Here is a 25,036-nt window from a genome sequence, read left to right as displayed (position 1 = left end):
TGCTTGGAATTTTCTCTCCCTCGGTCTCTGCCCCTCCCCCGCTTGCGCTGTCTCCGTCTCTCTCAAATGAATAAACGAACGTTAAAAACGTGTTTTTAAAAAAAGAATAAAAAGGATTAAACATTCTGTGATCAGGTTGAGAATGTCTGGAAGTTAGTTAACAATCAAGTAGAGGACACAACTGAAAATCTTGGGAAGAATCAGGGAAGAGAAAATTAGAAACAGTAACGGGATGAGCATACAAGAGCGGTCATATTCACGCCGTTGGCTGGGGCCCCTGGGTGGCTCAGTTGGTTGCGCGTCTGACTGTATCTCAGGTCGAATCTCGCGATCTGTGAGTTCAAGAGCGGTCATATTCACGCCATTGGCTGGGGCCCCTGGGTGGCTCAGTTGGTTGCGCGTCTGACTGTATCTCAGGTCGAATCTCGCGATCTGTGAGTTCAAGCCCCATGTCAGGCTCCGTGCCCATCACTCGGAGCCTGTTTCGCCTACTGCTCTGTCTGACTCTCTCCCGTCCGTTGCCTGTGCCAAAGCAATAAAGGCTAAAAAAAAAATTTTTTTTTTTTTAGAATGTTGGTAGGTACTTGAGTTCATCCAGAGGGGCAGGAAATCAGTATTCCTGGGCACTAATGAGTCTGATAACCGTATTTTCCAAACTTTTAACTGGAACACACAATCTGACAAATGTGAATGTATTTGTAGAGCAGACGGGGTAAGCTATTTGAAATTCACATGCGTTTCGGAAATGCAGATGACCGAGGCTACGGGGAATATATAATTTCACCCGCAAGTAAGTAACCATGGGAAGATCGAGAGACTAACACAAGTGCTTAATTCTCCGCACCAAACTTTGCCTGTCTCAAAGAAAATTCGAAGTGACCTAAACTTCAAAGAATGTGTAGGATCTGAATGAGGAAGAAAATGAAAAAGAAATGATGTATTTTAGGGGATTCATGGAGTCCAGCAGAGCAGTAAGTTCAGGGCGTGGGAAACAGAACTCAGAAAATGTTTGCCTCTTGGGACGGGAGGTAGAACAGAGGCACATGGGAAGAAAATACTCGCGACTCAGAATTTTCCTGAGGATCCAAACTGTTTGCAGCCAGCCACCTTACCACTATCTAGACTTGAGATGATTTCCTCTTAGAATAGGTCTGTGTCATAATGCAAGTGGCCCCGTGATCTCTCTTGGGATGATTAATAGTATCATCTTATTTGGGGATCATGTTTGATCAGAACTGGAGACCAAACCACGAAATTAGGGAAAATCTATTACTAACGTCCTAGCCTTCCTTATCGTCCCCCCATTTTGGCTGTCCCTCTTGCCCTCTCCTACGTATCAGAGTGTCTGCTCCCATGTTGCCTGAGCCATTTTTCATGGCAGAGAGGAAAATCAACCTTATGAAAGAATTCACAATTTGGAATAATCGTGGAACCCATGTCATGTTTAGAAAGATTTGCTCATAGGTGATAGAATAACATTCCATACTGAATGGCTAGCTGCGGATTTTTTTCTACACTGCCGGATGGAGGACTATTGTGGGTGAATTGTGTGAATCTATCATATGGGTAATTAATGACTATGTCTACCTTTGAGGCTCGGCCTGCTTATGCAAATTCAGAGTTGCGACTTGTTCCCTCATGCAAATAAGGTTTTTCTCTGTTCTTTGCCTCCTATGCTAATCCTAGAATATGAATATTCTTGCATGGTTAAAACTTTCTTATTTCAATATGAAATTATAAAACCTCCAGTGTGGACCTTTTTTACCAATTTCTCCACTTGTACCAAAGGACAAGCACTCAGAGCGTCCCCAGGATTACCAGTTGTGCTTCTAAATAAACAGCTTATCTGCGTCTCCAATTTTATGCGAGTTGATATTGACAAAAGAACTTGGTGTTTGTGTTTGTATATCCTGGCTCAGTGCTGCTTAAATATGCAAGTGAACTTCTTATTTACATATGCTCAAGCAGTTCCATTGACGCCATTCAGAATTCAAAACTCCAAAAAATCTCGTAATAAACTACTCTACGTGCAATTGTATCAAATATATAGAAAAGAACAGAACAAAACAAAGGCCAAAACAAGTGGCCTGGCGGAAGATGAGTTCCCACCGAAAATTGATTCCTGCTTCCTTTTTTAAAAAAATATTTTTTTATTGGGAAACAAAAATACCATTTTCTTTAATGCTATTAGGGTCATGATAGATTTCTGAATGTCTGTCTCTCTGTTATCTCTCTCACCCCTTTTCCCTTTTTGCTTTTCGTGGGCAGAAATTTCTAGTTTTCTATTAAAGGGAGACAGTAAATTGCCATTTACTTTCCATCTTCCCATTCCATGTTTTAGATAGTCGTTTCAGGGGTACAGCGTAATGATTGAACGTCTATGTACATTAAGAAATGCTTGGGGCGCCTGGGTGGCGCAGTGGGTTGGGCGTCCGACTTCAGCCAGGTCACGATCTCACGGTCCGTGAGTACCAGCCCCGCGTCGGGCTCTGGGCTGGTGGCTCAGAGCCTGGAGCCTTTTTCCGATTCTGTGTCTCCCTCTCTCTCTGCCCCTCCCCCGTTCATGCTCTGTCTCTCTCTGTCCCAAAAATAAATAAACGTTGAAAAAAAAAAAAAAATTTAAAAGAAATGCTCACCACAATGAGGGTAGATACCATCTGTTACCACACACCATTATTACACTATTATTGACTATGTATATTCTCTGTGCTGCACTTTACATTCCCACGACTTACTTATTTCATAACTGGAAGGTTTCAGCTCTTAATCCCCTTTACCTACTTTGCCCATCTCCCCAACTCCCTCCCCTCTGGCCACCACCACTTTGTTCTCTGTATTTATGAGTCTGTTTCTGTTCTTGTTGGTTGGTTGGTTTTGTTTTTGAGGCTTTGCACACGAGCAAAATCATATGCTATTTGGCTTCCTCCGTCTGACTAATTTCACTTACCGTTATGCCGTCTACAGCATCCATCCATGTAGTCACAAATGGCAAGATTCGATCTTGTGTTTTTATGGCGAAATAATCTTTTATTGTATACATATTCCACCATTTCTCTATCTATTCACCTATCGATGGATACTTAGGTTGTTTCCGTAAGTCGGCTATTGTAAATACTGCAGTAAACATAAAGGCGCAGATACCTTTTTGAATTAGCACTTTTGTTTTTTGGGGGTAAATGCCCCGAAGCGTAATTATTGGATCGTATAACATTTCTATCTTTAATTTTTTGAGGAAACTCTATGGTGTTTTCCATAGTGGCCGCACTAATTTACATTTCTACCAACAATGCACGCGCGTGCCCTTTTCTCCATATTCTCAACACTTTTTACGCTAGCCATTCTGACTAGGGTAACGTGATATCTCATTGTGGCTTTGATTTGCCTTGTCCTGATCATTACTTATGTTGAGCATCTTTTCATGTGTCTGTTCGTCATCTGTAGGTCTTCTTTGGAAAAATGTATATTGAGATCCTCTACCCATTTTTATTTCATTTTGTTTAACGTTTATTTACTTATTTACTTTTTACATAATGTCTACCCCCAATGTGGGGTTCGAACTCATGACCAGGAGATCAAGAGTCACATGCCCCACCGACAGAACCAGCCACACACCCCACTCTGCCCGTTTTTAAAATACGATTGATTTTTTTTTTTTTTTTGGTATAGAGTTGTGGGAGTTCTTTATATTTGTTTAAGCAAGTAAAAACACAGATCAATCTGTTTTTTTATAGAGAAACGGTACGGACTGTATTTACTGAAAAAGACCACTTAGGCTATCCTTGTCTGTTTTTTCAAAGACTAAATTATGTTAGCCATTAACTGTTATAAAGGGTTGGTGGTCTCAATGTTTTATTTACTCCTGTGTAAGCAAAATGATCCAGAATCATATTTCAGAGAAAACATGGCTACTCTATCTAGTACTATATTTAGATATTTTATTGCCTCACCTCCAAGGCAGAAGTAGGATAGAATTCTTAAACCAAAGGATACAATGACAACTTTAGTGTTTAAAGTTTATGAAACTATCTATATTTGGCACCACGCTATCCTTGCCCAAATGACTTTTCAGAAAATCGTCTGTTCCTGTCTGAAGGACACGAAGCCCACCCACTCTATTGTATGATCAGAATGTAGACTGTGGGCATAATAATTTTAATAATACTAACAATAATAGGAACAGTAATAATAATAGCAGCTGTCATTTCTTGGACTCTGTCCAACAGGCTTTACATGCCTTGTCTCATATAGAACTTCAAATGTATTTATGAATTATTAATATGATCCCAGTTTTATAAACAAGAAAGCTGAGGCTCATTGTGGTGAAGTAATTTGCCTATTCCGGCATCAGACTGGAATTTGAAATTGGGTTTGTGTGGCTCCAGTACAGGTGTGCAAGCAAGAGTGAATCTGTGTTGGTTTATCTTGGGGACAGCGACTGGGGGCAAGATGTGAGAGGGTAAAGTTAGACATCGGGACGGGACCCATAGTTCTGTATGCACATTCATCCTTCTGCGTGTATCAAGGAGGACGCTTAAGGCAAGTCTAAGGACCCTGGGAAGGTGTGTGTGTGTGTGTGTGTGTGTGTGTAGAGAGAGAGAGAGAGAGAGAGAGAAATTTATTACAAGAAATTGTCTCATGGGATTATGGAGGCTGGTGAATACAAAATCTGCAGTGTGAGCCAGCAGGCTGGAGACCCAGGGGGGCTGGTAGTGCAGACCAAGTGCAAAGGCAATCTCCTAGAGATTTCACAAATTGGAAAGATTAAACTTTTTGGTAGTAGCACGTTCTCCTGTGGATGTATTCAGCCTGAGAGGAGAAAGACTGATAAAGAACAGACTAGGAAAAGGGAGAATTGAAATAAGTCAGATTAAGTTAAACATTTAAGTGAAAAATAGCCAGGGGCACCTGGGTGGCTCAGTTGGTTGGGTGTCCGACTTCCGCTCAGGTCATGATCTCGTGGTTTGTGAGTTCAAGCCCCGCATCGGGCTCTGTGCTGACAGCTGGGAGCCTGGAGCCTGCTTCGGATTCTGTGTCTCCCTCTCTCTCTGCCCACCCCTGCTCATACTCTGTCTGTCTGTCTCTCTCTCTCAAAAATAAACCCCAAAAAAGATTTTTTTAATGAAAAATGATCATGAGTAGACTCTTACTACCTCTGTCATTGGGAATCTAAGTTTCATTGAGCACGGTGTTTTTCTGCCTCCGGTAAAAATCTCACAGGTAGGGATGGCATGAAACTTCCCAGGGTCCTAAGACTTGCCTTGAGCGTCCTCCTTGATACACGCAGAAGGATGAATGTGCATACAGAACTATGGGTCCCGTCCCGATGTCTAACTTCACCGTCTCCCATCTGACCCCCAAGTCGCTGTCCCCAAGATAAACCAACACAGATTCACTCTTGCTTGCACACCTGTACTGGAGCCACACAGACCCAATTTCAAATTCCAGTCTGATGCTGGAATAGTCAAATTACTCCACCACAATGAGCCTCAGCTCTCTTGTTTATGAAACTGGAATTATAGTAATAAGTCATAAATATGTTTTTAAGTTCTGTATAAGACAATGTATAGATAGATTCTACTGGTTCCGTTTCTCTGGAGAACTTTAATACATATTTTGGTACAAAAAAATGTCAGAGAGACTATGCATGTGTGTTTCGGGATGAGGATCCCCAGGATTTATACACTCAATAAAAATTATAACAACCAGTACGTATGTTTAATTCTTCCATGCTGATTGTTTACTCTTCTCTCTGAGTCTTTAACCTCATTGTATATCTTTAAAAAAATCGTTTATTTATTTATTTTGTGTGTGTGAGAGAGAGGGATGGGGGGAGGGACAGAGAGAGGGAGAGAATCCCAAGCAGGCTCCACACTGTCAGTGCAGAACCCGACGTGGGGCTCGAACTCACGAACTGTAAGATCGTGACCTGAGGCAAAGTCAAGAGTCAGATGCTTAACTGACTGAGCCACCCAGGCGCCCCCTCATTATATATCTTTACAAATTATTTAGGGGGCACCTGGGTAGCCCAGTTGGTTAAGCGTCCGACTTTGGCCAAGGTCATGATCTCGCCTTTCCCAAGTTCAAGCCCCACGTCGGGCTCTGTGCTGACCGCTCAGAGCCTGGAGCCTGCTTCACATTCTGTGTCTCCCTCTCTCTCTGCCCTTCCCCTACTCGTGCTCTGTCTCTCTCTCACTGTCTCTCAAAAATAAATAAAAACACTAAAAATTATTTTAAGAGCAGTATCTTTGGTTCTGTGTTTTTTACATCAAAACAAAAGTGTGAGAAAAACAACAACAGCAACAACAGACCAGCCTCTGACATCAGGAACTGACCTGACACGTATAGCCAGGCCTTGGGGTTTTTCAGAAGCTGGCCCGTCACTCACAGCTAGTCAGTCCATATTGTTCTTCTGTTGGACATAAATAATTTCACAGAACACCACCATCGGACAAGGTCACTCTGTGACCATGATAGAGTGAGACAAAATGAGGCCACTTCATAATAATATTGCCAAAGAACAGACCAAAATAAGGCCACTATGCAACCTACAAGATATTATGTACGTGCTCTCGTGGACAAAATGTTACTTCCTTACTGAATAGTTTTATCCTCTCCCTAGTCTCTCCTCCCTTTAAAAGTTGAAGGTAATAGACAATCATAGGATTGCTCCCTGAGTTTTAGCAGCACCCAATCCCCCAAATCACCCAATCAAAGCAAGAATACGATGATAGGTTCTTTCTAACACCCTCTTACTGAGCTAGACCGTGGTTTTCCAGGGTATGCATCCTCCCTCACTACGATGAGTAGTAAATCCGACTTGCTCAACTACAGACGTGTGTCTCCTGGGCTTTGGCTGGAGGACAAAATCTCTGGGGGGAATATACCACGGCCTGCTTATTGTGTCAAATCATTTCAAGAAGACAACATTAAAAAAAGGGAAAGGGTTGATCCTGAAACGCCCATTAATAATCAAGTGAAAATCTACTCAAGTGAATGCTTTTATTGACTAACCTACCTTCCGTTGCATAAGACAAGTATGGTGCTTTATTGCATTTTTTAAATTATGTTTTTAATCAAGGAGATAAGTGTGTGTCTAGCCTAACACCATGATAATCAGTTCATTCAGCCATTTAAGAAAATCTAAACACACACACACACACACACACACACACGCATGCATCCACACATCCACACACACCCCAAACTAAATAAAAATCAATCAAGGCAATTGCTTGACGACATGGATTGAGCAACTCGTCCCAAACACAACTTCGTGTCAACAACCATTTGAAAATACACATCCTGGCATCTGTGACTTCACCATTTTCTTCTAAAGACTCTAAGTTCATAAAATGTAAGTTCTCCTTATGCTTTCAGTGTCCTTGTTGGGATTCTTGCATCCATCAGGGGAATACAATTGCTCAGTGAAGAGGGCACTCTTTTGGAAGGGACAGGGAGATACACGAAGGGTAGGTCTTGTTTTCAAAGGGCGATTTTCCCTACTTCACTTTGTATTTCCGAATTTTATTTAATGAGACCTACGTTAAGCCAATAAACTAACTCCTTATAGCTTTGGTCCATTTCTTTAATTTTGAGGCGAAAAGAAATAGCTATTTAAATGCACACGTTCTTTAACTTCAGTTGTTTTGGTTTCCAATTTACTACTTTTCTGGATTAAAATATTTGAAATAGTTACACTAATGGCCATGTGAGTATAGCATGAAATGGGACCAGTAATTGTGCGATGAACGGATAGAAATTTTATAATCTAATAAAGGCCTTGAAATCATGGAGGACAGGGAAAAAGTTGTTGTGTTAGCTGCCTGATGCAGATAGATCAAGGCCAGATACACATTTTAATTTCCAGCCAGCTGTGTAATTAAGATTCCCGAACTTCCCCGTTTCTGGCTATTGATGGGAAAATGTGTGGTGCAGAGTTCAAAGCAGTTGAAACAGAGTAGAAGTCCAGAAAAAGAGAATTAAGAGAACAGACTAAAAGAGAAGAAGCTTGACTTAAGCTCATGTCCAAAGAGGAATCTTACAAATTTCAGCAAAAAGAGGAAAGGGCATAGAATCCGTATGACATAACTCCTTTGTTTATAAAGTTGAACACCGGGCCAGATGAAATAATATTGCTTAGGGATGCAGGCATTGATGGTTAAATGTAGAATAACAAGCTAGGAAATTATCATGAAAGTCACGATACTGTTTCCTTCTAGAGGGCAGGGAAGAAATTATGATCAGGACAGTGTGATGTAAGGATTGCCTCTTACAGAATTCTATTCCTTGATGTGGATACTTCACATGCAGGTTTCTTTTATAACTGTTTGATGGGCTATATATATTTGCTTTAGGCATTTTCTTTCTCTGTGCATTTCCGAGTGAAAAAAAAATGTTTACAAGGGTTTGTTTTTTTTTTTTTAAGTGTTTGAAATGGTTCTCAACTGTACCTTCTTGTCTTATCATTGCCCACGCTTACTTGTAGCATGTTGTACCCAGGCCTGCCTACCACATAGACAAACAGCTAGAAATACAAAATTACTGAGAAACCAGGAGAATTAGAATAACTGAACAAAACCAAGAAATGATGCTTAGTGTAATATATTCGGGCTTCAGAGGAGAATATTGGTTTGGGGGCACCTGGGTGGCTCAGTCGGTTAAGGGTCTGACTCTTGATTTTTGGCTCAGGTCATGATCTCACGGTTCACGGGATTGAGCCCCACATAGGGCTTGGTGCTGACAGCGTGGAGCCTGCTCGGGGTTCTCTCTCTCCCTCTCTCTATGCCCCTCCCTTACTTAGACTCCCCCCCCCAATAAATAAACTTAAAAAAAAGAATATTGGTTTTGAAAAAAATTCACAAAGCCAATAAAGTAGTAGATTTTGCCTTTACTAAAGTTGTTTGGCCCATGTGATTTGTTGACATTACCCACAGTATCTATTCAACCAGCCTAGTTGAATTAAAATTAAAAGTTGAATTAAAATTACAAGTAGTACAGTCAGAGAGAAGACAAGATTTGGCTGATACGTGTCTTAGAGTAAGCGTGTACAAACTTGATATTAAATATTATATTTTTGAGATGTATTTCACACAGGTTAAAACAAATACATCTTAGCTGTATAAGTTAATGAGTTTTGACAGATGTAACCATCACCTGAGTTGTAAAGTAGTTTCACAATCCCAGATGGTTCCTTCATGCCTTTCTCCAGAGGGAACAACTGGTCTGGTTTTTGTCATCACCACACAATAATGTTGCCGTGTATACTGAGAATAATACAGTATATAATACAATATAAAGAGCATACTCTTTTACGACTGGCTTGTTTTGCTTGACATTGTGTCTGTGAGATGTGCCATGCTTTTGCTTGTATCAGTAGTTTGCCCCTTTTGATTGCAGAGTAATATTCTATTATTTGAATGTAGCACCCTTTTTATCTATCGTCCTGTTGATAGACATTTGCATTGTTTCAATTTCCGGCCATTAAACATCGAGATGCAACAAACAATATTGTACAAATCTTTCTGAGTACTTCTGTTTTAATTCCTTTTGGGTAAAGACCCAGGAGGGAATCTTTACCCACCTTTTAAAATAACTATCTTTTGGTTTCATTGCTTTTCCTCCCGGTCTGGTTCACTTTTTTGGCTAAGTTTTTTTTTATTGTGGAAAAATTCACATAACAAAAAATCAACCAACTTAAGGGACACAACGTAGTGGCTTTCCGTGCATTCACGGTATTGAGAAACCATCACCTCTAACTAGTTCCAAATCTTTTTCATCACCCCAAAGGGCAATTGCCATGCCCACTGAACACTCGCTCCCTGTTTCTCCCTGTTCCCAGGCAAACACCATATATCTCGTTTTTGTCTCTATGGTTTTGCCTGTTCTTGAAATTTCAGTAAGTGACATACTCAAGTTGAGACCTTTTGTGTTTCGTTTCTTTCTCTTTTTGCAAACTTTTGTGTTTGGCTTCTTTTTATTTTTTATGTTTATTTATTTATTTTGAGAGCCAGAGAGACAGCACAGAGGAGGGGCGGAGAGACAGGGAGAGAGAATCCAAGGAGGCTCTGCTCTGTCAGTAAAGAGGCCGATGTGGGGCTCGATCTCACGAACAGTGAGATCACGACCTAAGCCAAAACCAAGAGTCAGATGCCTGACACCCAGGCACCCCCAGGCTTCTTTCCTTTAGCACGGCATTGTCATGTTTCCTCCATGTTGTAACATGTGTCAGTGCCTCATTCCTTATTATAACAGAATAATATTCTGTTGCATGGATATACCATCAGTTGTCTACGTGTTCATTAGTTGATGGACATTTGGATTGTTTCTACATTTTGATGACTGTGAATAGTGCTGCTGTGAACATTTAGGTACAAAGTTTTGTCTGAATACACACTTTCAGTTCTTTTGACGGATACCTAGGAATGGAATCTCTGGGTCATCTAATTCTAGGTTTAACTTTTTGACCGTACAATCTATATTATTTGTCCTGTGCACCATTGGGGTCTATGGCATTTTGACAGTTTCCTCAAATTCCTGGAGCCAATGGAAAAGAAAATAAATGATAAGAAAAATAAAGGAAAAAAGAGAAATAAAACAAAACAATCAAGTCTCTTCCCGGGGAATTGCCTATTGGCTCTGTTTGGGGGCCACTCCTGTAAATGGCGGGCCATTTACAGCTCTGGCTTGGCCTTCCCTTTATGCTTGTTGGATCCTATGGTTAACCATGGTTAACCAGTGGTCTTCTCGGGGTTTTGCGAGCATGCATCCAGCCCTGAGCATGCTGTTGGCCAATACATGTGGGAACTTTAGACAACTCTTTCCCCTTCCAGGGATCTCCTTTCTCAACCCCTTTTCTCTCAGACTTTGGAGTCTGTCTGTTGCTTCTCCTGGCCGTTACCCCCTTACCCCACGCTGCTATGACCAATAACATTTGCTTGAGATGCTTCCAGCACACTCTACCTGACAGTAAATGCCACTTTGGAAGCCATTCCAGTCCTGAGTAATGTATTCTACGCATTAGAAAGTATGTTGGGAATTCTCTTTCTTCATAAGAATGAATGAAAGAATGAAGTCCTTGTGCTGGTTCCTTAGAGAGCCACCACACAGAGCAACGGAACCACAATTCTCTGAGCATATGTGGTCCTCACTGCCCCTCTGCACGCAGCATGCAGGTTTCTACCTCTATGGCCATAGCCAATCTGAGGAATGGCCGACGGAAGGTAGTTAGCTACTCAAGATGTCACAGTACTCCTTTGGGTAAATACCTAGTAGTGCAATTGCTGGGTCGTAGGGTGGTCCTGTTTTGAGTTTTTCTGAGGAGCCTCCACATTGTTTTCCAGAGCGGCTGCACCAGTTTGCATTCCCACCAGCAGTGCACGAGAGTTCCCCTTTCTCCGCATCCTCGCCAACACATGTAAGCAAAATAAGTCAATCAGAGAAAGGCAAATACCATATGATTTTACTCAGATGTGGAATGTAAGAAACAAAACAGATGAACATAGGGGAAGGTGGTGGGGGTGGGCGGAGAAGAGAGGGAAACAATCCACAAGAGGCTCTTAATGATAGAGAACAATGGGAGGGTTGATGGAGGGAGATGGGTGGGGGGGATGGGCTAAATGGGGATGGGCATTAAGGAGGGCACTTGTTGGGATGAGCACTGGGTGTTGTACGTAAATGATGAATCACTGCGTTCTACTCCTGAAACCAATATTGCATTGCGTGTTAACTAACTGGAATTCAAATTTAAAAAAAGGTGGTGGTTGGGGGGGTGGGGAATGTCACAGTACTCTTACCACAGGCAGCAGTGTCTTTATTCCCTAAGGTTTCCCTCGGTTGTTGTAAGTTTTTGATCAGATTCCAGATTCTGCAAAACGGGATTTTGACAGCACGAACCAGCATTTTGTGGTCGCTTTGGAGGGACGGAGCCCTGAAGTTCCCTCTTCCGCCATTTTTGGTGACATCACTCTCATTTATTTTTATTTCCTTATTAGCCATCTATGATAGACTAAACTGTGTACTCTCCCCACCCAAATTCATGTGTTAACGTCCTAACCCCACCCCACCCCCATACCTCAGAATATGACTGTGTTTGGAGAAAAGGACTTTACAGAGGCAGTTAAGTTAAAATGAAATGGGAACTAAGCCAATGTGACTGGTGTCTTTATAAGAAGAAATTTGGACACAGATACATATAGAGGAAAGGTAACATGAAGATACAGGGAGAACATGGCCATCTATAAGTCAAGGAGAGAAGCCTGGTACAGATCCTCTCTCACAGCCCTCAGAAGAAACCAGTCTTGCCAATACCTCGATCTCAGATTTCTGGCCTCCGGAACTATGGGAAAATTAATTTCTTTTTTCTTTTGTTTAAAGCTTGCTTTATTTATTTGGAGAGAGAGAGCGCGCGGGTCCAATGAGGGGAAGAGGGAGAGGGAGAGAGAGGATCCCAAGCAGGCTCCACGCTGTTAGCACCGAGCCCGATGCGGGGCTTGATCCTAAGAATCGTGAGACCATGACCTGGCCCGGGATCAAGAGTTGGATGCTTAATGGACTGAGCCACCCAGGCGCCCTGGGTATATTAATTTCTGTTGTTCAAGGCAAACAGTTTGTAGTTCTTTGATATGGCAGCCCCAGCAAACCAACAGAACATGTTTATTGTATATTTCTTTCTACGTATTTTGGGTTTAACTTGCCGCGTTGTTTTCTAGCTTCTTAAAGTGGAAGTTTAGATTACTGATTTTAAAACCTTAAACTTTTAATGTAAGTATTTAAGATTACACGTTTCCTCTTATGACTCACATTAACAACATCCCACAAATATTTGTAGGTTTTCATTGCTGCTTTGGTCTCTGAGTTCTTTGGGATGAAGTTAATTTCTTTATGGAAATTTATAGATATTCCAATTATTTCTCTGTAATTTTCTTCTCACTTAATTCCTTTTGGTCAAAGAACTAGCTTGGTATGATTTGAATTACTTTAAACTTATTGATACTTGTTTTATAGCCCAAAATATGGTCCATCTTGGAAAATGTTCCACGATGTGCACTGGAAAAAGATGTGTATTCTGGTGTTGTTGGGTGAAGTAATTTACAGACATCAGATCCTATTAGTTGATTGTGATGTTCAAGCCTTCTATAACCTGACTTATTTTCTATCTACTTTGTTCTATGAATTACTGAGAGATCGATGTTGAAATCTCTGCCTCTTATGGTACATTTGTCTATTTATCCCTTGAGCTCTACCAAATTTTGCTCAGTGTATTTTAGGCACAGGATTCATTTTATAAGTATCAGGAAGATATTAGTAATATTTTAACTTGAAATCTTTGCCTGCTAAATACAATGTCTAGGTACAAGTGGAGTCATTTTAATTTTTTAATTCATTTTTTTAGAGATCCAACAGTGTATGTATGTATGCATTTATATTTTCCAGCTTGATTGACATATGATTGACGTATAACGTTGTGTAAATCTAAAGCAGACAACCTAATGATCTGTTTGTGTATATCCTGCACGATGATTAACACATCCATCACCTCACATGGTTACTTTTTTTGCAGTGAGAACTATAAGAATCTACTCTCTTAGCAACTTTCCAATATACAATTGAGTGTTGTTAACTACATAGAAATATTTTTTAATGTTTGTTTATTTCTGAGAGACACAGAGAGACAGCATGAGCAAGGGAGGGGCAGAAAGAGAGGGAGACATAGAACATGAAGCAGGCTCCAGGCTCTGAGCTGTCAGCACAGAGCATGACACGGGGCTTGAACTCACGAACCGTGAGATTGTGACCTGAGCCGAAGTAGGACGCTTAACCGACTGAGCCACCCAGGTGCCCCGAGTGTTGTTAGCTATAGACCTCATACGTCCGTTACATTGATCACCTGCTTTTCCCCACTCCCTAACCCCCGCCCCTGGAAACCACTAATCTGTTCTCTGTTTCTATGAATTGTTTTTTTCGATCACACTTATACGTGAGATAATACTGTATATATATATACATATGTGTAAACACACACACACACACACACACACACACATTTTCTCTTTCCATTAATTCACTGATGGACACTTAGGCTGTTTCCATGTCTTGCTTGTTGTAAATAATGCTGCAGTGAACACGGGGGGGGGGGGCAGAAGTCTCTTTGCAATAATGATTTCGCTTCTTTTGGATATATATCGGGGGCGGGGGTGATAGATCGCATGGTAGTTGTGTTTTGAATTTTTTTGAGGCACTGCCATTCTGTTCTCCATAGTGGCTGTACCAATTTACATTCACACCAAAAGTGTACAAGGGCTCTCTTTTCTCCACATCCTCCTCAGCACTTGTCATGTCTTGTCTTTTTGAGAGCAGCCATTTTAGCTATCTTTGTGCCATTTTGGTAGATGGGTAATACTCGCCTCGTAAAATTAAATGGAAAATGTTTCCGACTCTTCTTTTCTAGAAGAGGTTGTGTACATTTGGTATTCATTCTGTAAACCTTTTGTAGACTCCTCGGTGAAACTCTTGAGGTCTAGAGATTTTTTTGGTGGAGAGAGTTTGTAAATTATGAATCCAGTTTCTTTTTTTTTTTTTTTAATTTTTTTTTTCAACGTTTATTTATTTTTGGGACAGAGAGAGACAGAGCATGAACGGGGGAGGGGCAGAGAGAGAGGGAGACACAGAATCGGAAGCAGGCTCCAGGCTCTGAGCCATCAGCCCAGAGCCCGACGCGGGGCTCGAACTCACGGACCAGGAGATCGTGACCTGGCTGAAGTCGGACGCTCAACCGACTGCGCCACCCAGGCGCCCCATATCCAGTTTCTTTAATAGATATAGAACCATTTGAATTATCTATTTTACATTGGATGGGTTGTGATAGACTCTTTCAATGAATTGGCACGTTCCTTTTTAGCTGTGAAATTTATGAAGTTGGTTATAGTGTTTCCTTTCGAGGTAGTGATAGCCCTTGTTTCGGTCCTGATATTAGCAATTTGTGCTTCCTAGCTGTTTTTGTAGAGGTTTGATTAATGTTTGTGAGGTATGTCTTTTTCGAGCCTTTTCATTTCAGCCCACATGTAGCAAGCATTCATTACATTTGAAGTGAGTTTCTTACATACAGCATGAAAGTTGGTTCTTTATTTTTCCATCCACTTTGCCATTTTCTGTTTTTCCCTTGGTGTATTTAGTTAGTCTTCAGGTTTTATGTAATTATGAATACGACAGGATTTGGATTTCAATCGGCCATTTAATTTTTTTGTTTTCTGGGTTTTCCTTTTTGTTTCTATGTCTCTCTTTTCATTTTCCTGCCTTCCTGTGGGTTCCATGAACTTTTTTAGAATTCCATTTTGAGGGGTGCCTGAATGGCTCAGTCAGTTAAGCGTCCGACTCTTGAATTCGGCTCAGGTCATGATCTCACGGTTTGTGAGTCTGAGCCCCGCATCGGGTTTAGCACTCACTGACAGTGCGGAGCCTGCTTGGGATTCTCTCTCTCCCTCTCTCTCTGCCCCTTCCCCGTTCTGTCTCTCTGTCTCTCTCTCTAGATAAGTAAATAAATTGAAAAAAAAGATTTAAAAATAGAAAGAATTCCATTTTGACTTCCCAGTTGTTTTTGTTATATTTCTTATAGCTTTTTTTTTTTTTTTTTGGTGGTTTCTGTAGACATTCCTATAGCCACACCTTGTCACGGTTCACTTGTGCCCTCTTCTTGACAGTTTGAGTGATGCATAGAAATCTCCTCTTTCTTTTTGTCTCTTTACCCTCCCTAGATTAGCATCACCTTAAATAGTTCCCCCACATACATTTAAATTTTTTTAAAAAATGTTTATTTATTTTTGACAGAGAGAGAGAGAGAGAGACAGAGCATGAGTGGGGGAGGGGCAGAGAGAGAGGGAGACACAGAATCGGAAGGAGGCTCCAGGCTCTGAGCTGTCAGCACAGAGCCCAACGTGGGGCTCGAACTCATGAACCCGAAGATCACGATCTGAGCCGAAGTCGGCCGCTCAACTGACTAAGCCCCCCAGGCGCCCCTCCCCCACATGCATTTAAACCACAGTGTTATAACACGGTGTTAGACAGTGTTATGATTTTTACTTCAACTATCTAACATAATTTAGGAAACTGAAGAGACGAAGGAAAGCCTGTTGCATTTACTCATTTTTTGCTTTCTGCCTTCGTTTGCTTCGGTGCTCCAAAGTTCCTTGTATTATTTTTATTTCTGTTTGGAGAACTTCCCGTAGCCATTCCTTAGAGCAAGCCTGCTGGTGAGGATGTCTCTTATTTTCCTTGATCCGAGAATAGCTTTATTTTCCCTTTATTCCCGAAAGATATTTTCATTGGATATAAAGTTCAGAATCGACAGTTCTCTTTCAACACCTGAATAATGTGCCACTTCATATCGCCATCCCCAGTTTCACATGAGAAACTGCCTGTCATTTTTGAGTTGTTTTTCCCTTAGAGGTCAAAGGTCACATCTCTCTCTCCCCCTCTCTCTTTCTCTCTCTCTCTCTCTCCCTCTGTTTTCAAGATTTTGTCTTTCCCTTTCAAAGATCTCACTAATAGTGAATTCCCGTGTTTCTCCAGCTTGGGGTTAACTCAGCTTCTTCAAGCTATAGATTTCTGTTGTTTGCTAAAGTTGAAAACATTTCAACCTTTATTTCTTCCTTCTCTTTTCTTTCCTTTTTTTTCTTTTTCTTTTTTCTTTTTTTTTTTTTCGGTTCACCCTCTTTCTCTTCTCTTTCTGGCACTCTGTTTACACAAATGTTAGATTTTCTTTTTCTTTTTCTTTTTTTTTCTTCTTTTTTTTTTTTTTTTTGCGATGGTCCCCATGAATAGGAGACACTGGAATACCAATAAAACTACTTCTTGGCATCGCATTTGGGATTTCGGTGAGCTTTGCGGAGAAAGTAATTTCAGAATATGCCAAAGTAATAATTTCAGCATGAGCCATGACGGACTAGATTCTACTAAATGTAAAACAGTTACATATATCCCTCCTCTCTCGAGAAAAAGGAGATGAAAAAGAAGGAAAGGGATATATAGAAAAATAAATTTAAAAGTAATGAAAACATCCAGATACCATGCGGACAGCTAATGTAAGGCAACTTACACTTGTGAGCAAATGTTTATGCACTGAATCGTGTCACTATGGATGAAGTAAGGATGATGTAATAGTGAAACGAAGGGCAACCAACCAAACATGGATTTGTGTTCTGAGGATGTGAATTTTGAACAGCCCCAGGAAATTGTTATGCTTTAAAGAACTCGATGCATATAAACTCCATATAGCCTTTAACTGTTCATTGACCCAAGTTCTTAAAACAAAATTATCTTTCTGTTATTGATTATCACCCAAACTTCCTGCCATAGTCAGTGTCATTGTTACCTAACAGATCACCCTTCCCATTTTTTTTCTTGTAATATTTATGATGTTCAACCTGGAAATGAACAAACGTTGAAATACCTAAGTCAATTGAGAGTTATGGGTTTTAAGTATTTCCAACTTACTAACTTCTTTTCAGATATTTCAAATTGGCTTTAGAAGACACATTTAAGAAAAAAAAAAATGATGAGGGGCGCCTGGGTGGCTCAGTCGGTTAGGTGTCCGACTTCGGCTCAGGTCGTGATCTCCCGGTTCACCAGTTCAAGCCCCGCGGGGGTGCCTATCTGTTATGCCATTCTGAGTGCCTTTGATGAATGGATCCCACAGTTTACCAAGTGAGAATTTTCATACCATTATTGCCAGTATCTGAGAAGTGGTAAAGATTTATTTCATGTGAGAAATCTAGTTACCTAATGAAGCTATCTGAAGCTGAATGTGATTAAGAAAATATTAAGTAAGGTGACATTAAAATTGGCGTAAGGAGATCAAAAGTTAAAAGCATATCTTGGAGGTACCGTTGAGTACCCAAGGTATATTAAGCAAGGCACTGTGACTTATCTTTTTCTTTCACTTGAAAATTTAATTTATGGTGTTTGCAAAAGGAATAATGATCTACAATTAGAATTTTAGGTGCATAACTCACAACGAGTGTTTACTCATAAATATTTTCAACATGCAACCTGGTGTGTAGAAGATGTTGATTCATTTGAATGCAAAACCCACAGGATTTGAGCCTATTTATTTTATTTAGCTAGTTAAGGGCTTTGAGCACATTTATAAGATGGCTGAGAGTGCACAGAACTGCACAAATAATGGCAAACAAGGGTTGATGCATCACTTTCCTTTGCGAAGCTCAAATGCCAGTGTATATTGGATTCCCGCCACCCCCCCCCCCCGCAACTGTACCTATAGCAAGCTGCAGGAGCACAGATATGTAAAGATAGGGATCATTGGAAGCATAGTTTAAAAACTATCTACTGAAGCCTTTGTATCTTGGCTTCTTTCCCCATTACTTTTTATTTATTTATTTATTTATTTGTATTAGTTTTTATTTTTTTAATGTTTATTTTTTGAAAGACAGAGAGAGAGAGAGAGAGAGAGAACACAAGCAGGGTAGGGGCAGAAAGAGAGAGGGAGGCACAGAATCCAAAGCAGGCTCCAGGCTCTGAGCTGTCAGCACAGAGCCCGACATGGGGCTCGAACTCAGGGGCTGTGAGATCATGACCTGAGCTGAAGTCGCCCACTTAAACCGACTGAGCCACCCAGGCGCCCCTCCCCATTACTTTTTAGATTACCTAAAGAGGCAGATAGCCTCTTGGCAGTTCTTCCTGATTCTTCAGCAGTATCATGCTGTTGACCCTACCGAGATTCTTTTCTTCCTTGGTTTCTGAAACGCTATTCCCTTCTTCTCACACATTTCTGACCTTTTTCTTTTTCTTTCTTTTTTTTTTTAAAATTTTTTAAACATCTATCTATTTTTGAGAGACAGAGAGAGACAGAGCATGAGCAAGGGAGGGGCAGAGAAAGAGGGAGGCACAGAATCGGAAGCAGCCTCCAGGCGCCGAGCTGTCAGCGCAGAGCCCGTCGCGGGGCTTGAACCCACCAACCGCGAGATCATGACCTGAGCGGAAGTCGGATGCTTAACCTACTCAGCCACCCAGGCTCCCTTCTGACCACTTTTTCTATGTCTCTTCCCAGGGTTCATAATTTTTCTTAAAACATGAGTATTCCCCTGAGTTCTCTTAGGCCATAGCTTTCCCAAACTATGAGCTATGATATCTACTTTAAAGAGTTCAACTAGCCCATAGATAATAAAAATGATTCAATGCATTTTCGTGAAGTAGAAATCTGCATACTTAAGGGATTATGGGACCTCTCTACCCAGATGAGTGTCAGGAATTTCACTTACTCACCAATTATTTGTTCAGTATCTATGATGTCTTAAAGAATACACCAAGTGCTAGGGATAAAACAGCTCATGAATTGAATAAAGTTCCTGACCTCATTGCACTTGTCTAAGCCATTGGAAATCACGACTCGACACTTACCTGGTGGAGAGTCATTGCATCGAGGTGGTAAAATGGCCATTATGTCCTTGGAATGGGAAATCAAATAGGGGAAGGACAACACCTCAAACACGCCGTGTATAAAACCAAGTTCATTGTTTCTCTCTGCCAGGTCTTTCCCTCCAAGTAGTCTTCCCACAGTGCGAATCTGGCAATGTCACTCTCTTGCTTTGCATTTTTTTGTGTGTGTTCATTTATTTTTGAGACAGAGAGAGACAGAGCATGACCGGGGGAAGGGCAGAGAGAGAGAGAGGGAGACACAGAATCCGAAGCAGGCTCCAGGCTCTGAGCTGTCAGTCAGCACACTGCCCAATGCCGGGCTCAAACTCGTGAACCGCCAAGATCAGGACCTGAGCCGAAGTCAGACACTCAACCGACTGAGCTACCCAGGCGCCCCATTTAATGATCGAATTCAGATAGCTGCTCCTCAAAGCAAAATTTCCCAATCTCCCCAAGCTGCAAATATTCCTCTTCTCATCTCTCATGTAATTTTGTGCATTCCTCCATCACTGCAGTAATGTAACATATTATATTAAAGTCTGTATAAGGTGGCTTTCTCATTAGATGGTGAGCATCTCGGGACGAGGGACATATCTTATTCATCTCTGTGTGCTTAGTGTCTATATAATGGTGTCTAATCCACGGTAGGTGCTAAAGAAATGTATATTAAAGGAATGACTGCATAAATGAAGGCATTTAAGGCTACCCATCTGGTTATGTGTCACATAGAATCAAGCAAAAGAGCCACAACCCTTTTTAAGACCACAATAATAAAAGTCAGTTTATACCAAGCTAGTCAGATGTTTACTATTTCCTGGGGAACTACCTCCCTTTGAAGAAAATTGTCTCACGGGGCAATCTCATTCCTAGCAAAAATTCATCTTATGACAAATTTATATCCTAGACACTGTAAACCACTAAATAAATCCTAAACTTTCATATTTCCTTTGCAAATAATATTACAACGTTTTAATTAAGTTAATCAGAATTCGTTCATATTTTGAAAGGCGTATATGTTCTAGTTTGCAGGGCTGTGTGGGGACAAAGGGGTCCTAAATTAGAATATCTCAATCTTTTGTAGGTATTTAAAATCTTGCTTCACAGGGGCCTCGAAATAACTGACTTTGTAAACCCATCAAAATGTAAAAAGAAAATACGAAAATATGAGAATGAAATATTGATTACTTAAGTTAGCAGTTTGGGTCACAACCCAACTTCTAGAATCTTAGGTCATGGAGCATGCAAGTTAGTATTTGGATTATGGAAAATAATTACCTTAAACCTTACTTCCTTTTTTCCTCAACTTTTTTGAGGAATAATCGACAAGTATAATTGTGTGTATTCAAAGTGTACAATGTGACGATGTGTTATGCATGTACGTTGTGGAGAAATTACCAAGGTCAAGATAACACAACCGTCATCTCACGGAGTTAATTCTTGTTTTGTGTAAGAAAAGAACACTTTACGATTTACTGCTAGCGATTTTCAACCGTGTAAAACTTTATCATCAGCAATAGCCACCATTCTATACATTAGATACTCAGAATATATTCTACTTGTGACTGAAGGTTTGTACCTTTTGGTATATTTCTCTTCACTTCCCCCTTCCCTTAGCCGTTCTATTTTCTGTTTCCATGAAATCAGCTTTTTGTCTTTTAAGATTCCGGTGAGTTCTTTAAGATTTGTATTTCTCTGTCTGGCTATTTCATTTGGCATAATGCTGTCCAGTTTCATTCATCGTTGTCACCAATGGCGGGGTTTCCTTTTTTATGGCTCAATAATATTCCATTTCTGGACACCTGGGTGGCTCAGCCAGTTGAGCGTCCAGCTCTTGATTTCGGCTCAGGTCATGATCTCATGGTTTGTGAGTTCGAACTCCACATCAGGCTCCGGGCTGACCGTGTGGAGCCTGCTTAGGATGCTCTCCCTCTCCCTCTGTCTCTGCTCCTCATGTGTGCACTCGCTCTCTCTCTCAAAAGAAATAAACTTAAAATATCATAATACTCTGTTTCCACTGTGTGTGTGTATATATATACATATATATTATATATATAACATATATACTCTTTATCCATTCATCAGTCACATACTCTTATCCATACTCTTTATCCATATTCTTTATCCATTCATACTCTTTATCCATTCATCAGTCAGAGGGCATTTAGGTCGTTTCCGTTTCTTGATCACTGTGAATAATACTGCAATGAACGTGACAGTGCAGGTATCTTTTTGAGACACTGATTTTATTTCCTTCAGATACATACCCAGGAGTGGGATTGCTGGATCATACAGTAGCTCTGTTTTTAATTATTTGAGGATCGACCCCACTGTTTTCCAGGTTGGCCGTACCAATTTACATTCCCACTAAGAGTGCACAAGGGCTTCCTTTCCTCCACCTCCTCACCAACTTGTGTTATTTTCTGGATAACAACCATGCTAACAGGCGTGAGGTGATATTGTGCGTTTGATTTGCACTCCCCGATGACGAGTAACATTGAGCGCCTTTTCGTGTATGTACTGGACGTTTGTATATCTTCTTCACAAAAGTATCTAATTAGGTCCTTTGTTCATTGTTTAGAGATTTTTTTTTAAATTTTTTTTTTCAACGTTTATTTATTTTTTTGGGGACAGAGAGAGACAGAGCATGAACGGGGGAGGGGCAGAGAGAGAGGGAGACACAGAATCGGAAACAGGCTCCAGGCTCTGAACCATCAGCCCAGAGCCCGACGCGGGGCTCGAACTCACGGACCGCGAGATCGTGACCTGGCTGAAGTCGGATGCTTAACCGACTGCGCCACCCAGGTGCCCCCATTGTTTAGAGATTTTTGAAAAATGTTTATGTATTTATTTTGAGAGCGTGAGAGCATGGGTGAGGGAGGGGCAGAGAGAGGGGGAGAGAGAGAATCCCAACCAGTCTCCTCCTCACTGTCAGCACAGAGACCAACCTGGGACTTGATCCCGGGAACCACGAGATCATGACCTGAGCCAAAATCAAGAGTTGGATGCTTAACTGACTGAGCCACACAGGTGCCCCCTTTCCCCCATTTTTAACTGGGGTAATTTGCTTTTTTGTCATTGAGTTGTATGAGCTCTTTATATATTTTGGATATTAACCTCTTATCAGATGTATGGTTTGCAAATATTTTTTTCCCATCCTGCAGGTTGCCTTTTCAACTTATGGATTGCTTCCTTTTCTGTGCAGAAGCTCTTAATTTCGATACAGTCTCACGTGTGTATTTTAGCTTTGACTGCCTGTGCGTATTGTGTCTCATCCAAGAAATCATTGCCAAGACCACCATCAAGGAACCTTTTTTTTTCTATGTTTTCTCCTAGCAGTTTTACAGTTTCAAGTTTTACATGTAAGTCGTTAACGCATGTGGAGGTCATTTTTGTAAGTGGTGTGAGGTGGGGGTCCAGCTTCATTCTTTCGCGTGTGGATTTTCTGTTTTCTCCACACCCTTTATTAAAGAGACTGTCCTTTCCCTATTGTGTGCTCTTTGTGCCCTTTCCAAAAATTAGTCAAATGTATGTGCATGCATGTATTCCTAGGCTTTTTATTCTGTTCCACTGTGTGCCTGTCTTTATGCTGCTACAATATTGGTTCAATTAATTACTAGAGTTTGGAATCACAGAGCATGATGCCTCCAGCTTTGTTCTTTTTCAAGATTGCTTTGGTTGTTTGAGTCATTTGTGGTACCATACAAATTTTAGGATGATTTATCTACTTCTGGGAAAAATGTCGATGTAATTTTGAAAAGGATTGTATTGAATCTGTAGATCGCTTGGGGTAATATCGGTACGGTCACAGTATTCTTTCGATCCATGAACACAGGCTATCCTCCCATTTATTTGTGTCTTCTTCACATTCTTTCACGAGTGTCTTCTAGTTTTCAGCGCATAGGTCTTTTACTCCCTCGGTTAAATTCATTTCTAAATGTTTTTTGGGTTTTGATGCTATTGTGAATGGAAATCGTTTCTTGATTTCTTTCTGGTGGTTTGTTGTTAGAGGAAAGGCTTTTAACTTTTCACCATCGAGTATAATGTTAGCTGTGGGCTTGTCATGTATGGGCTTTATGAGTAGAGGTACATTCTTTCTATACCTAATCTGTTGAAAGTTTTTACATGACTGGATGTTGAATTTTGTCAAAGGTGTTTTCAGGACCTATTGAAATAATCATATGATTTTTATCCTTTATTTTATTAATGTGGCTTATCACATTTCTTGATTTGCATATGTTGACACGTCTTTGCATCACAGAGATCAATCACACTTGATCATGGCGCATGATCTTCTTAATGTGCTCTTGAATTAAGTTTGCCAGCGTTTTGTGGAGGACTTTTGTATCTATGTTCGTTCGGGATATTGGCCTGTAAGGTTCTCTTCTTGTGGTGTCCTTGTCTGGTTTCAGTATAAGGATAAGGCCAGCCTCGTGAAATGAGTTTGGAAGTGTTCCTTCGTTTTCATTTTTTGGGGAAGAGCTTGATAAGGATCGGTATTAATTCTTCTTTAAGGATTTTGTAGTGTTTTCCTAGTGTGGCCATCCAGCCTTGGGCTTTTATTTGTTGGGAGATTTTTGATTTGTGATTCAATTTCCTTGCTTGTTATTGGTCTGTTAAGAGTTTCTATTACTTCATGAATCAGTCTTGGTAAATTGTGTGTTTCTAGGAACGTATTGATTTCTTCTAAGTTATCTCCTTTGTTGGCATGTAATTGTTCATAGTAGTGCCTTAAAATTCTTCGTATTTCTGTGGTATCAGCTGTAATATCTCCTCTTTCATTTATAATTGTGTTAATTGATGTCACCTCTCTTATCTTAATCTAGTTAAATATTTGTCAATTTTGTTTTATCTTTTTAATAAACTAACTCATTCTTGTTGACCTTTTCTATTATCTTTCTTGTTTTTATTTCGTTTATTTCTGCTCTGGTTTTTATTACTTCCTTTCTTCTGCTATTAGTTTGTTCTTTTTCTAGTTCCTTGAGGTATAAGGTTAGGTTGTTTATTTGGATCTTTCTTTTTGCTTTTTTATAAAATTTTAAAATTTTTTTAAGAGGGAGAGTGCTCAAATGTGGGAGAGGGGCAAAGGGAGAGAGAGAGAGAGAGAGAGAAAGAGAGAGAGAGAATCTTAAACAGGCTTCACACTCAGTGCAGAGCCTGATGTGGGGCTTGATCCCCCTACCTTGGGATCGTGACCTGAGCCAAAATCAACAGTTGGATGTTCAATTGACTGAGCCACTCAGGCACCCCTCTTTTTTTCTTAGTGTAGACATTTATTGCTTTATAGTTCCCTCTTAGAACTGCTTTTTCTGCATCCCATAAGTTTTGGCATGTTACGTTTCCGGTTTCATTTGTTTCAAGATACTTTTTATTTCACTTTTTATTTCTTCTTTTCTACCCGTTCATTGTTCTAAGGTGTTTTGTTTAATTTCCACATATTTGTGAATTTTCCAGCTTTCTTCCTACTTTGATTTTTTTAGTTCCCTATCGTTGTGGCTATAAAAGATACTTGGTATGATTTCAATCTTCTTAAATGTGTTAAGACTTGTTTTGCAACCCAATATACGACCCATCCAGGGGAATATTCAATGCATGCTTGAAGAAAATCTGC

This window comes from Leopardus geoffroyi, chromosome X (genome assembly GCF_018350155.1).
Source record: "Leopardus geoffroyi isolate Oge1 chromosome X, O.geoffroyi_Oge1_pat1.0, whole genome shotgun sequence".
Classification (NCBI taxonomy): domain Eukaryota; kingdom Metazoa; phylum Chordata; class Mammalia; order Carnivora; family Felidae; genus Leopardus; species Leopardus geoffroyi.
Note: the sequence above shows the minus strand (reverse complement) of the source record.